The sequence below is a fragment of the Ptychodera flava genome, chromosome 3 (genome assembly GCF_041260155.1).
Source record: "Ptychodera flava strain L36383 chromosome 3, AS_Pfla_20210202, whole genome shotgun sequence".
Lineage (NCBI taxonomy): Eukaryota > Metazoa > Hemichordata > Enteropneusta > Ptychoderidae > Ptychodera > Ptychodera flava.
Genome location: NC_091930.1, coordinates 43,917,124 through 43,930,412, shown reverse-complemented (window position 1 = coordinate 43,930,412; position 13,289 = coordinate 43,917,124). Strand labels below are relative to the sequence as shown.

Here is a 13,289-nt window from a genome sequence, read left to right as displayed (position 1 = left end):
CAAGTCCATGGTTGTGCAAGAAATTTTATTTTGGAATTTCACTGAAATGTTGATTCACTATGCATAGCAATCTATGATGACACTATGAATTTTTTTTCCAATACAAAACTAGGTAATCTGTGCATTTATGTACACCTAATTATTAGTATTAATGTTCATGATTAGACTAAAGTGGTTTCAAGTCCATGGTTGTGCAAGAAATTTGATTTTGGAATTTCATCGAAATGTTGATTCACTATGCATGTAGGCTATGAGGAAACTACAACACCGACCTATCCCAAGTATTGCCAATGGGAGAATGATATTAAATAAGTGATCTCCCAAGTTGTTATTGAAAGAGTCATAATAGGGGACAGTTATGCAAAATAGAGGAGTTGGATAAGTAGAAATCATGACAACTTAAATCAATAAGGCTGTTTGGATCATCAATACATTGTTTATTATACCCTTAAACTTGCGCCTGAAGGGCGCGCCGAAAATGGAAATGGCAGAAAATGAAAGTGCCAGGAGAAATTTTTACTTTTTTCAGTATTCCATATTCTTCAATACGTGCACATGCAATTTCAGCTTTGATGCATTTTAAAAGGTGACCCTCCCCCATAGGCATACACAAAATTTTATGATCCTTTAAAAATGCTTGCGCGAAAAATAGCGACCCACCCCCCAAAAAACATCGGCCCCCCCCCCCTGTAATTTGTGTCGAGTCCCTTAGTGTAAAAGAGCAATACTGCGACATTAATGTGTAAACCATGTATATGGAATATATGGCTAGTTTTCAATCGGGTTCGAACCCACAACATACGGCATAAGTCGCCTAGCAGAGAGGCAACAGAGAGAACCGCTCGGCTAAATACCCAGTCTCAAAAAGAGTGGTTCAATAGCCGGCTAAGTTGTTACATTTCTGACTGAGACCGCGCCACACGTTGTAAAGTTCGTCAAGCATTAACGCACGTACACTCACTATCACGCATCGCACACACAAACTGTATCGAAGCGAAGCGAAACGAATGGCAAAACATGTCATTGTACTAAGTGAATGGAGTATCCGACACTACAAAATATGGATGTGTCTATTTACCATACTTTTGGATCAGCTCCTTTCTACACAAGAAGTATTCCTCGTAGTCAATGGTTACGTCTATTTCCAAGTGAAATGCACCAATTTTGTTCAGAAGTTTCTCTGACAGGAACTTATCTTCCATCAAATCATGAAGTCTGCCTTTCTCATAATTTCCCATCAGGCACTCCAAGGCATCTAATGACCGACAAGACATTGTGTAGGAATACTGTCATGACCTATGTTCTTAACATTCATGTCATCGTTTTGCCCGTCAAGCGTCTCCGCAACTTCTTCTGTCTTTTCTTTGACTTCATCACTTTCATAGAAACCTCTTTCAACTTCCTCAACCGTCTGTCCTCTCTGTGGAACGACTTCACTCACTCGTACTTTCAATTTCATGTCACCTACGTACATGATAAAGAAAGAATGTGACTGTATTTACCAAATACTTTATAGAAAAAGGTAATATTTTTGTTTCAACGCGAAGCTCATATTGCATAAAGATCCGATGTGTAGTCAACGTGATCTCATTTAATTAGTTAATTTCATTTGTGTATTTGTTTATACAGCTACAACTTCATAAAGGAGAACACATACCTGTATCACGTTCCTGCAATTTCCTCTTCTTGGTTTTTTGTGAGGCTCTGTCATTTTGTTCTCTTTATTATCTTCACGAGCTGTTGGAGATTGATTGATCGATTGATTGATTGATTGATTGATTGATTGATTGATTGATTGATTGATTGATTGATTGATTGATTGATTGATTGATTGATTGATTGATTGATTTTGGCAAAGGTTTTTGTCTTCAAGATAATATCTCCATTAGGCAAGCGACATTTAATGCTTCTTTATTGCAATAGAAAAGCTAGTCTGGGACCTCTTCTCGATTACGGTGAACGCTACTCTCCCACCAAATCTACCGAGAAGAGAACCTTGACTGTAAAAAAGTACAAGTGGTGATTGAAACACAAACAAAATAAATATGACTGACTCTACATTCTATAAAGTCAAGAAGTATTAATGTTACCTACATCAAGTATGTTAGAGATATTACCTTGTGTTTTCTTGACAGAGCGCCTTTCTCTTTTTAAGGTGATTCCATATTCACTATCAGCATCATCCTTAACCACCCTGACGAATCATTATTGATATTCTCCAGCTCTTGTTTCACCTTACTCTCTATCACACCTTTGATGTCTTTCGCCCTCTTTAGGGTAATCTCATATTTACACAGAAATTCATTGATGCGCGTCTTCAATTCATCGGATTTGCTCATATCTACGACGATGCTCTCCTCATAGTCACGCATATGCACCTTAATCAGCTCGTGGCTCAGGGATCTCTCGGGAACGATGATAGGGACAGCAGCGGACATGGCTGCAAGTGTCAGACTGACATAATGTACAGAGTATGGATGAACAAGGACAAGATTAGATTGGCCTAGTTCATCATTCAAGTGTTCAGCAGATGGCATTCGAGCGGGAATGACTTCTAAATGCGAATGTGGATCCATGCGACTTATAAGATCAGATTCGCATCGCTTTGGTACTCCCATGATTTTCCATTTCAAGGTATATCCCTTTACTTGGTAAAAGGAGTCTGCCACGGAATTCATAGCCTTCACAATAGCACTGCCACTTTTGAGGTATGCTAGTTCATGTTCTTGAAACAGTGACAGAATTTGAAATTCTTCATCGTCATCGAAATATTCTGGGGAAGAAATCTTGAAATGATTCTCATCTACCCTCGGAGATAATCTATAATGTCTTATCTTTCGATCTTTGCGATATATCTTTCTGTGCTTTCTGAAGATACTGCCTCCGACAGAAAAGACGGAGCTCGACTCTTTACCTTCCTTTAACACGTTCTGGCGTCGAAGCTCAAGCTCTGGCTCATCACAGTTGGCGATGACAGGGGTAATGATGTCCTTATCGAACATATTGATCAAGTAGAATGCAGATGTCTTCTTAAAGAGATCTCGCTGGATTTCGAAAGCTGCCTCGGAGGTTATCATTCCGAATCCAAATACGAATCTAACATTGGCCAATTCCCTCAAGTTAGGAAAGTAACCTTTGTGGAAATACAGCCAATCAGCATCGGGCGTTCCATTTCTGACCTTAAATCTTGGAAGCGGTGACGGCACTATCAACTCAACGCCGTATTCTTTGGCTTCCTTGATTTCTGCCTCTGTAGCTGTGAGGGCGGTGCAGTAGACTGATAGCCCAATTCACGAAGCAGACGGATCAATACATGAACTCCGTCAGTCACTCCTCCCTGGATTGGACCTCCCCATCTGTGACTTACGATCAAGGCCTTATTTCCCATATGTTTCCTGTACAGGTGCAGGAAAGACAAAACAGTATCGTAAGCCTGGCTGTGGTATTTGATGCAAATACTGAGTACACTATGTATTCGTCCCATGAAAATACAACAGGTTTAGAGATTGTGTTCCAGATACTTAAATTTGAAATGTAAGCGACATTAATGCACTCCCTCACACGTAAGTGTTTTATTTTATTCAATCACAAATTTGGGCAATGAATTCATAAACTGACAAACAGAAGGAGAAGTATATATTTATGATATTCTTCAAAGGTTAAATTGTCCAAATATGCATCGTATCCTGATCGAACACTGACATTGTTTTCGTTTTATCATCATTTGACTTCGGCTGCACATAGGGTTGCATATTACAACCTGTAAAAAATGGTTCAAGGCAGTAAAGGGAAGTCCATCACAGATCGGATCCGCTGATCGAGTACACAACTGGGAAAAATAAAAAATTCTGCGGAATATTGCAGAACTAGAACATCGAAATATTAACATTGTAATGACATACTAATAAGGTGTTAGTAAATTTTTGTCCCACATTAAGAATCATAAGTTTAAAATCCATTTACCCGGATCGACACCTCCAAGTGTACATCGGCGTTCGCGTACACTGATGGATCGGCGTAAATTTCCGTGTCTCGCGAGAATGAAACGAGAATATAAAATCACATTTTCAAATCAAATTTCGGTGTTTGTATAACAAAATTTGTGCAACGCCATATTCTTGGAATCGCAGGGAACCTGCAGCAAAAAATGGCGTCCTGAGACCTATATCTCGCGGACGGGGCAAAATGAGAAGAAAGGAGGTCAAAATCGTGCAAGTGATATATCAGAGATTACTTTATCGACTGCTAGCGTTGTTCAGACGCCACGCTGATGCCGGTACATCGTTGCGACCCAGGCTATGTTTTGATAACCTTTGGTCACGCCAAAATAATTAATTACTCTGGGGCAATGCTGGTGCAACCTGTTTCGTTTCCTAATGTCATATTGTTGGGTGTTTTATCACTGTGGCACTAAACGTGTAATCAAAAGGAGTCCAGACAGTGTATACATTTTTTCCAGTTATGATCGCATAGCTGTTATATAAATTGTTGTATATTAATACAAACCTCGTTTGTTTACCTTCTTATCGGCGCTTTTAAATTTGTAAAATACATCATCTCGTTCTTCTCATTTTTCACTAGAAGAAAATCTTCAGAAAGTCGCAAGTTAGAGTTTCATGATACGGTATGTTTTATAGACAACCATAAACAACTTTGTGACTCTTGAATTTTTTCAGGTGAAGAAGTCTGCATCAACTAATTTATAAAAATTCTGGCCGCTGGACACGTCCTTGATCCGCATGTTTAGAAGCGAGATATAGATCGTGTAAACTTTACGCAGACTGCAGCAATCTAGGGAAATCAATTTTCATTTTCTGAAGCAAAACTAGAGGAGTAAATTTGGGTCAATGCTATTGACTTCTATACTTCCAAAGCAAAGGTCAGATAATGTTAAATAGAAGGTAATGATTGGTGAATAATTTACGTTACGGTAAACAAACAAACAAGGATTGTATTAATATACAACAAAAATGAAAGAATCCAGTCATACAATATGCACCAAGTCCTAAATAACACCCATATAAGCAAGCCGAACACAAGGTATCAATATATTCTGTTTGTTGAGGACTTATTGCATAGCACACTACACACGAACTGTATTGTTTATTAGACTAGCTATACATCCTGACAAAGTCTAAGATGGTGAGAATACGTATGACTGGCGTTAGACAAGTTCAACAGTTATCACGAAAGGTAAACCTTCGAATTCCAAACAACTTAAAATTGCAGCGATGTACCATCTTTTCTAAGAGTTGGGATTATTTTGCAATGCAATTATCACAATTTACTTGAGGTTTCATACAAACCCATTGTGGAGTTCTTCGAATCCCGATACAGCAATTTGTTATTACAACTCCAACGCACAAATTTTAAATTTGCTCAGCTAATGAGAGATCAGCTTTTATTTAAATATCCGATATATCGGTATATAAAACAACACAAATTGTTTGTCAAAATATTTATTTTACTGTTTTGATGTCCAAGTCTTACAAGTCGACCAAGCCTAATAGAGGCCAAAGTTAACTATGTTCCTTTCTCGCCTAGTTCTACTTTAGTGCATTATTTAGTATTTTGATATATAGGTCTATATTGTAATATCTTGTAACAAATCTGACCCCTTACAATTTCGAAGCCACAAGGGGCTACTGCCATTTCTGATTTAAGTTCCAGAGTTCAGATAAGCTCCCGATAAGTCTAAACTATTGTATCTAACTCTGCTGTTGCAAGGCGAACGCAGTCAGTCTTGAGAGAGGACAAATAATCAATACACAAGGCCGGCGCAAGGATGAGTCGTGAGCAGAGGCTTGTAATGGGAAGAATCTGTGTTATGGTAGGACGCTCCTCTGCTCTGTGACAGATATAAGAACTCTCGTTATTTTACAATTCTTTTCTGATATACCACTTGTGGGGTTCATTTTAAAGCGCTTGGTGTAAAAAACTTGTCCCAGGCTTAGTTTTTCGACAATCGAAATTTTTCTTATCCTTTAATAGAGTTAACCAGGGATGACGCCATTATGAATTTTAAGTATCGGTAAATCCTGGGATTTTTCTTTCTCTAGTACCAAAATTTGCACAGTGACCTTTGATTTTTATTCTTGATTTGAAAGAGAATGATTGAAAGATTCCTAAGGAAAGTTTGAGCAAAAGTTTAAGTCTTTAACCTTCAAGGCGCATACTACCTTAAAGTTTATTGAGAAGTAATTTTACCTAATTAAGAATTTGATATTAAGTCGATTTATTTGTCCTTTAATGTGTTCATATAATTCGATCAGTAACCTTGACTGATGCAATTTTAAACCAAGTGCATAATAAACATAGCACTACAAGTATTTCTCTGTGGGTATATAAGCGCCCTCGTCGATTTTCGATTAGTCCTACTGTTTCATGAAGTTGTGAAAGCATGTGCGCGGTGAATGGTGTGTATGGGGCATTTTTTGTTTCATTTCCACGGCTACTAGAATTTTAAACTGGTCAGGCTTCCTGTGTCTTCTCAATTATTCTGGCGTAAGTCATTCAATACACTGAAAACATTTGTCATAACACCCAGCAATTGTATCTAAACTATGTGGGTTGTCGATTTTGTGTTTTGATCTCCTCACACCGAGTCATTTTGCTATATCTTGTTTTATTTCTATTTTTCAATTTTTTGCAGTTCATTGAGGTCCACATTTTTTCTGCATCATCATAACGATTTGTGATTGAAATTTATACGTCATTGTTCCATTAATATCCTAAAGCAAAGGTACATGTGGTGAGGACCTGGTATTAATTTTAAGTAGATACTTAAAAAAGAAGTCATACTGTTCTTTTAATATCAAAACCAAACATAAACAAATCATCTTTTCGTAATATTTGATGGATATTATTCAAAACATGCGTCTTCCCTATACATTTTTAGGTCAGCGAATTGCTTCTAGTGATTCAGACGGAAAGTCATAATTCCCGGAAATTGCATTTGATTGTACTTATATTGTTGTGTGATACTTAGTTTGCTCTTAATTCACATATTATTATTATTATTATTATTATTATTATTATTGTTGTTGTGTTGTTGTTGTTGTTGTTGGTGTTGTTGTTTTTGTTTTTGTTCGATATGGTGTTGGCGGCGGCGGTGGTGGTGGTGATGTTGTTGTTTGTTAGCGTATTAATTGTAATCATCATCATAAATATTAATGCTGGTGCTAACTAATGACAATTATTCGTCCCTGCTATAGTTTCCTGATCGTGTTCAGGAAAGGTTTATTTTATGTTCGGGATTGTTGACAATACACATGAGGAAGATTCTGACTGAGAAATACCAGAAAAACGGTGAGGGAGGTTAAGGGACTTGAGCGTTCTAGTTACCATAGCACTGCAAAATGATTACAAGCAGCATTCAAAAATTCTTTGGTAGCTATAGTATATCTTTATACGATAGAGTGACGGTAACAACCGAATCCTGACCTAAAGTTTATTCACCTCAATATACATGACAATTATGCTCTTACTTTGGTTTCTTTTCTTTCTTTCCACTCTTCTTTGGATTTCTCCTAGGGGTACTTCGACTTGAAGAAGTGCCGGCAGCTTCACCTCTCTCTTCGGTATCTGACTTGGCGTCATCGCCCTTGTTGTCGGGCAGGTGACCAGTGGCAAATGCAGACGGACCCATTGCGCGAACGTTTGCAATGGCGGCGTCGGTTGCAGCAGCAATGCACTGACGATCATGTTCGCTGTATTCGTCGCCACTGCCATTACTACTGCTACTGCCACTGTCACTGCCGCTACTGTCAGTGCTTCCACTCCGACGTTGTGTACTCGACATGACTAGTACTGTTAATGATTTCCAACGATCTGGAATGTCTTAGATGCTGATATACACAAGTACATACAGTTGTGCAGTGTTCTTTGTTGCACGTAAGTGGGTGTGTTCATGACGGACATCTAAATGTTAATATTTACACAAAATTTATGACATTTAAGGCAACGTAAGCATTACTACTCCAGTAGTTTTTATTGTATTGCGAAAATGGCATGCTTTACAAATTATATTCTGTAATGGAGTGACAAAGAATCTTTTCATTGAGTGAACAGAATAATGGTTCTAGTGGGTGGTCCCAGTCAGGTCTTGCATGGCCATGTCAGCGCTCAGCGCGTCGATCGACGCGTCGTTAATAATGAAGACTGCAGTTTTTCTTTGTTTCCAAAAAATGCATATTTGACCTGAAGGATATAGATTATCAAAGAAAGTTACCAGATCTAAGTTATTTCCTTACGGAGGGACTACGGCCCAGTTCACATTACAAATCATGGGGTCCGCACGGTGTTGGTAGGTCGGTGTTGCCCGAGGAAACACAGCTGGCTAGCGAAGTTGATCATCACACAGTGGCCAAATGGGTGTTTTCGCGAGAAATTGCAGACACAGTCTGCCTCCTCGACGTGGTGCAATAGTTGCATGTCACTCTTTTTTCTGGTTCCATCTTTCCATCTGACCAAACAATATTTATTTTGCCGATATTTTTGCCTAATTTCTTCCATTTTTACTAGCACTGCGGGGCCAAAGGCCCCCCATTTTGTTTCATATTAGCGTGTCACTTTTTCGCCGCACATACGTCGTGTACGCGTACAGTGAGTCAAATCCGCCTTTGACGCTATGTATTAAATTTCGCCAAATTTCCACACTGCACAGCTTAATATTGATGGAAGAGTTGCAGATTCAATTTCCTCATATGTTGACCTTTCCATTATGATATTTTGGCAATAATTTCATGAAGGAATTATGAAAATACATATGTGATAATTATTCATATGCAAAAATAGGTGAAAACACAGTCAACAGCCAAACGATCGTTAACTCGTCATTTCATAAAAATAAGAGGAAAACTCAAAAAAGTAAAACAACAGAGTTTTAGTTAACCTTCATGAGATGTGCTATTTCAAAAATCGTAAGAAATTACCGCGAAATGAAAAAGTTAAACCAACGGGTTTTTTCAGATATATTTTTCATTTTACGACGCGGCGAATAAGCTTGATTTCCCGTAGAAAACAATGGCGTGTAATATACCGAACAGATTGCACACTTCTCGTCGGTTCAAATTCCTCAATTTTGAACGAATAATGATGAAAATTGACATGGTGATCCTTTGATTAATATACAAAATTCCTATCGTTTTAGATTTTTGAATTTCTTCACGAAAATTGTTTTATTTGAATTTTATTTATTCCGATCACTGAAATATACTGTTGCCGTCAATGATTTGGCGAGCTGACGGCGTGTACATATGCAGAACACGGGCCTTAAATTGACGCATTTTTATCAGTATGCGTCTCGTAAGATGTACAGACCAAATGCATGTCATGTTGTTGTAATTTATACCAAATTTTGGCGAAAATCAACGATGAAAATTCCAGTAAATTTGAAAAATTACACAGAACGGAGGCGAACGGGCGCAGACTCTCCACTGTAATCGTGCAGTGAACGTTATCGATCGATATCCTTTTATCGGAAATTGATACATTGTTGTCGTGCTCACTCGCAGGTCATATTCAGCTCACAATGGCGCCAAACTTGCAAAGAGCGCCAAAATGTGAACGCTGTAAAAAACTGTAAAAAAGTTTCGACTATTCAATCTAAGTACAAGAAACCAACGGATACGTTGATTTTATGCTATCTAAGTCAATATATACGGGTTATGTGGACATATTAATGATTTGACCTCGACTCATGAGCCCGTACGCCAGAAGATTTCGATCGATATTCTATTGAAAATAAATTGATACAATGTTCACTGTCGTCACTAGCAACCGGCCGAAAGCGCTCTCAGGTAGAATGTATGCTTCGCGGAATACGGAACATTCAGGCATACGTTCGTCCGCATGTAGGCCTGAATCAGTAGCAGAGAACCAGGGCGCGGGCAGAGACCCGACCGCTTGCCCGAGGGAAGGCTAGCTACGCATGTTGACACGATGTTCCAATTTCGCAAACCGTTACCATGCACCAAATACGCATGCGTACATATTCAAATAGTTAAAATGACGTTTCAAATTCTGTGCTTTACTCTCGCAAAGAGTACGTACCAAAACAGCAATTTATTCGGTAATTAAACCAATTTACTCAAATTAGAGCCATCCCCGTGTTCCTGTTAATGGTCGAATCTGCAAATGAAATTGCTGTGAATTTTTCTATAAAGTTAAATCTTCGAAATATGAAGGTCAATTCTGATCCATATTGCACCTTTAAACTTGCCTTTATTTTGTGAAACTTCACAAGTTGTAATCTGTCTGCAGGTCAGACTACAGATCCGTTTATCAAACGACAAACAGGATTGGCTGTGTTCTGAAAGGTCAACACACACCATGGCTAGATTTATCGCTATTTAACTGGAGCTGGATTATTGCCAACGGTGACGAACAGCGAGGCAGAATATTGAGACAGACATTTAAAGTTCGCTTGACTACAATAAGGCAAAACATCAGTGTGCAAGACCCAGAGGAGCGGTTGTTCTGCATACATTTCTACTTAACAGTTCTGTTTAAAAATAGGAAAAACAAATCTCAACAATGAATGGTTATATGCAAATTATATGGTCCGGTATAACGTTGTTTTTTAGTGAGATAGGAATTCACGGCTACAATTTTACGTTCACCTTATCAGTACTGTCCAGTAAATGACACAGGTCGTGTGAGGTCAGGAGATAATGTGTGGAATGTGTGTTTGCATTGGCGTCATTGTGATTGATACTGCGGGGATCTACATCTACTCAGCCGAATGGTGGTTTTATGAAAGACACGTATAAACATGCCTATCAACGGTACTTTGCGTGCAATGATGTCCATATGTTTGCGAGGGCGAGATCTCTAAGGTTTGATAAATAAGCCTGGAGACCTTATCTCACTTCAGGTTTGTACCTTTCGTGTACGTTGCGTATCATATCCCCTTTACGCAATTCCCTGAGCAGCTTGCTCTGTACATCCTAATTCTTCACCATGTAGTATAGTTCACTCTCCTCCATCGTGGAATAGTTGGGAGCGAGGTCAACAAGATACAAAAAAGCAGGGTGTTGGATGCAAGTCTTCAAAGTTAACAGTTGTTTATTGCCTGAATGCCGCGATGTTGACACTACTACGTCAATATTGTTATTAGTTTGTCGCAATGTCTATAACTTCTGCTTGACGGCGAAAGATACCATAATTATAGCAACAGTTGATATATTTGTCACAGGTCAAAGCGAATTACTTGTCTTAGTATAAAGACGTAAAGAGTTCAGGGACCTACATGTCAATCACAATAAGTTATGTGTGGTGCATTGTAAGCAAGGTTTTTTGGCCATCTTAATTACTCATTAAAATTTCCTAATTTTCAATTACTTCTCTCCATAACATGTTTTTCTCTGCACATGCTGTCAACCTGAAAAGGGTCATGTCAGTGGCTTTGGCTGATTACGGCATGATTAACGTTTTTATTGGCTTAGTTTACGGAATCAAGATTTTTATTTCATCCATAGAGATTTTAAATATAGGGATGGCAGCAGTTTTGTTTTCATGTATATATACTGGTAAATATCTGGTAATCAGTTTTTTTTTATATCGAATATTGCACAGTAACCCGATTAATGATTGAAAGTTTGATTGAGATAAGTTTATGCAAACGTTTAAGTCTTTCATTTTTCGAGGTGCGAACTACCTTAACTGTCAGTAACGTCAGTAGGGTGATTTAGTCGTTTACGATAATGACTCTCATTATATTATCGAATGCAATTGACATCAGTAATGAAATTAAAATTCGAAGACATATCTGCCACACCTTTGAACCACTATGACACGTACCGAACCATTCACAGCCATTGCAGCAATGAAGAAGATGGAGTCAATGGTTTCATCGCCTAAACACATGGAGAAATAGGCAGTGCACGGGGAGAATTTGTCATTTATGAAAGCAAAATCATTACTTATTTTATGCTTGGAATTCCCAAAATGTAAGTCCTAATTCGCACACTTAATTCAAATTTCTGTTTCTTTTTTACCCTCTTCATGGAAAATAAATGAAAATTCTCCATCGTATTTTATCGGTAATTCAGTCTAACCATAAGCTCTAATTTTGTGAGGATGAAACTATCAAAACAACTGCAATAATTATACTAAATTGCATTTAGATTTTCTCCGATCTCATAAATTCCTCCATGGTGTCATATGCCGAAAATAATCTTTTATCTTATCGGCATTTTAATTCACACATCAGAGGAGGACAGCACATTTTCCAAAGAGGAATGAACGCATATCTTCTGTGTCTTGTGTCTCTATTGTATGAAAACTTCAAGTGGCTGACCGTGCAGTTTCTTCATCATTTAAAATGAACTTATTTCAATAGAAAAATGACACACATGTAACACGAAACTTTTGTTACTGAAATATCACAGTGACTTCAGTGAGGATGTTAATTCATTTTTCCGCAACAACAATATTTATACTTAAGTTGTGTCTTACAGTTACCTGGAAGCACTGCCTTACTTTGTTTATGCTCATAAATTTAATGCACGTCTCAGACAAGATGAGAAGTATTATTCAGTAGACGACATACTCATATCAGTGTACAGAAGAGAGTGTCTGTTAGTAAGAATCTACGGTAATATTGCTTTAGTGTCTGTGAGCATCTCTCCTTGTTTACGTGTGTCCGCAGACAAATTTTTTGTCACTATGGCAACAATTTATGAATGAAATGTTGAACATGTTATACTAGGTAGCCAGTTTCATGGATACATGTGTACATCCGCACAAATGTGTCATGGTGATATTAAATATCCTTCAAGTGGTTGTTATTTGTATTATGTTTGTTCAAAGAGCTCAGAGAAAAGCTTGTTTGCGCTGCACTGAGGACAAAACTAGGTATCCCACGTTAGAGATTTGATTTTTTTGTTTCTGTTTTTCTTTTTGTTTCTTTTTTGTTTGTTTTGTTTTGTTTTGGGTAGACCTTAATAAAGATAATACTGTGGGCTTAATAGGATATGAAATATTTGTATTATTGTACAAAAATGAATTCGTCGCTGAAGGTTCCACATGAATAAAATTACAAAATATAACAGCACATATCTTGGCATGCAACATTTTGCTAGTATGGATCATATCAGTTGTGGGCAAAGTTGGTAAAATATTCAGTCCATTGAAATAGTATGATTAAGCTAAGATGAGGTCAGTAGATCAACATATGGACACAATAGTGTTATTAGTGTATTGGTATAAATAGCACATCAATTTTGTCTTTGTAAACCATCAGAGCTAATGTAGTCAAAGTGACTCATTTGGTGCTGTTTATCCTG

At 37.8% G+C, this 13,289-nt stretch overlaps 1 protein-coding gene across 1 annotated transcript in view; it reads left to right on the top strand.

Moving 5' to 3' along the window:
- Nucleotides 1-13,289, top strand: part of LOC139130258 (ubiquitin carboxyl-terminal hydrolase 25-like) — a 67,080-nt gene that overhangs the window by 49,412 nt on the left and 4,379 nt on the right.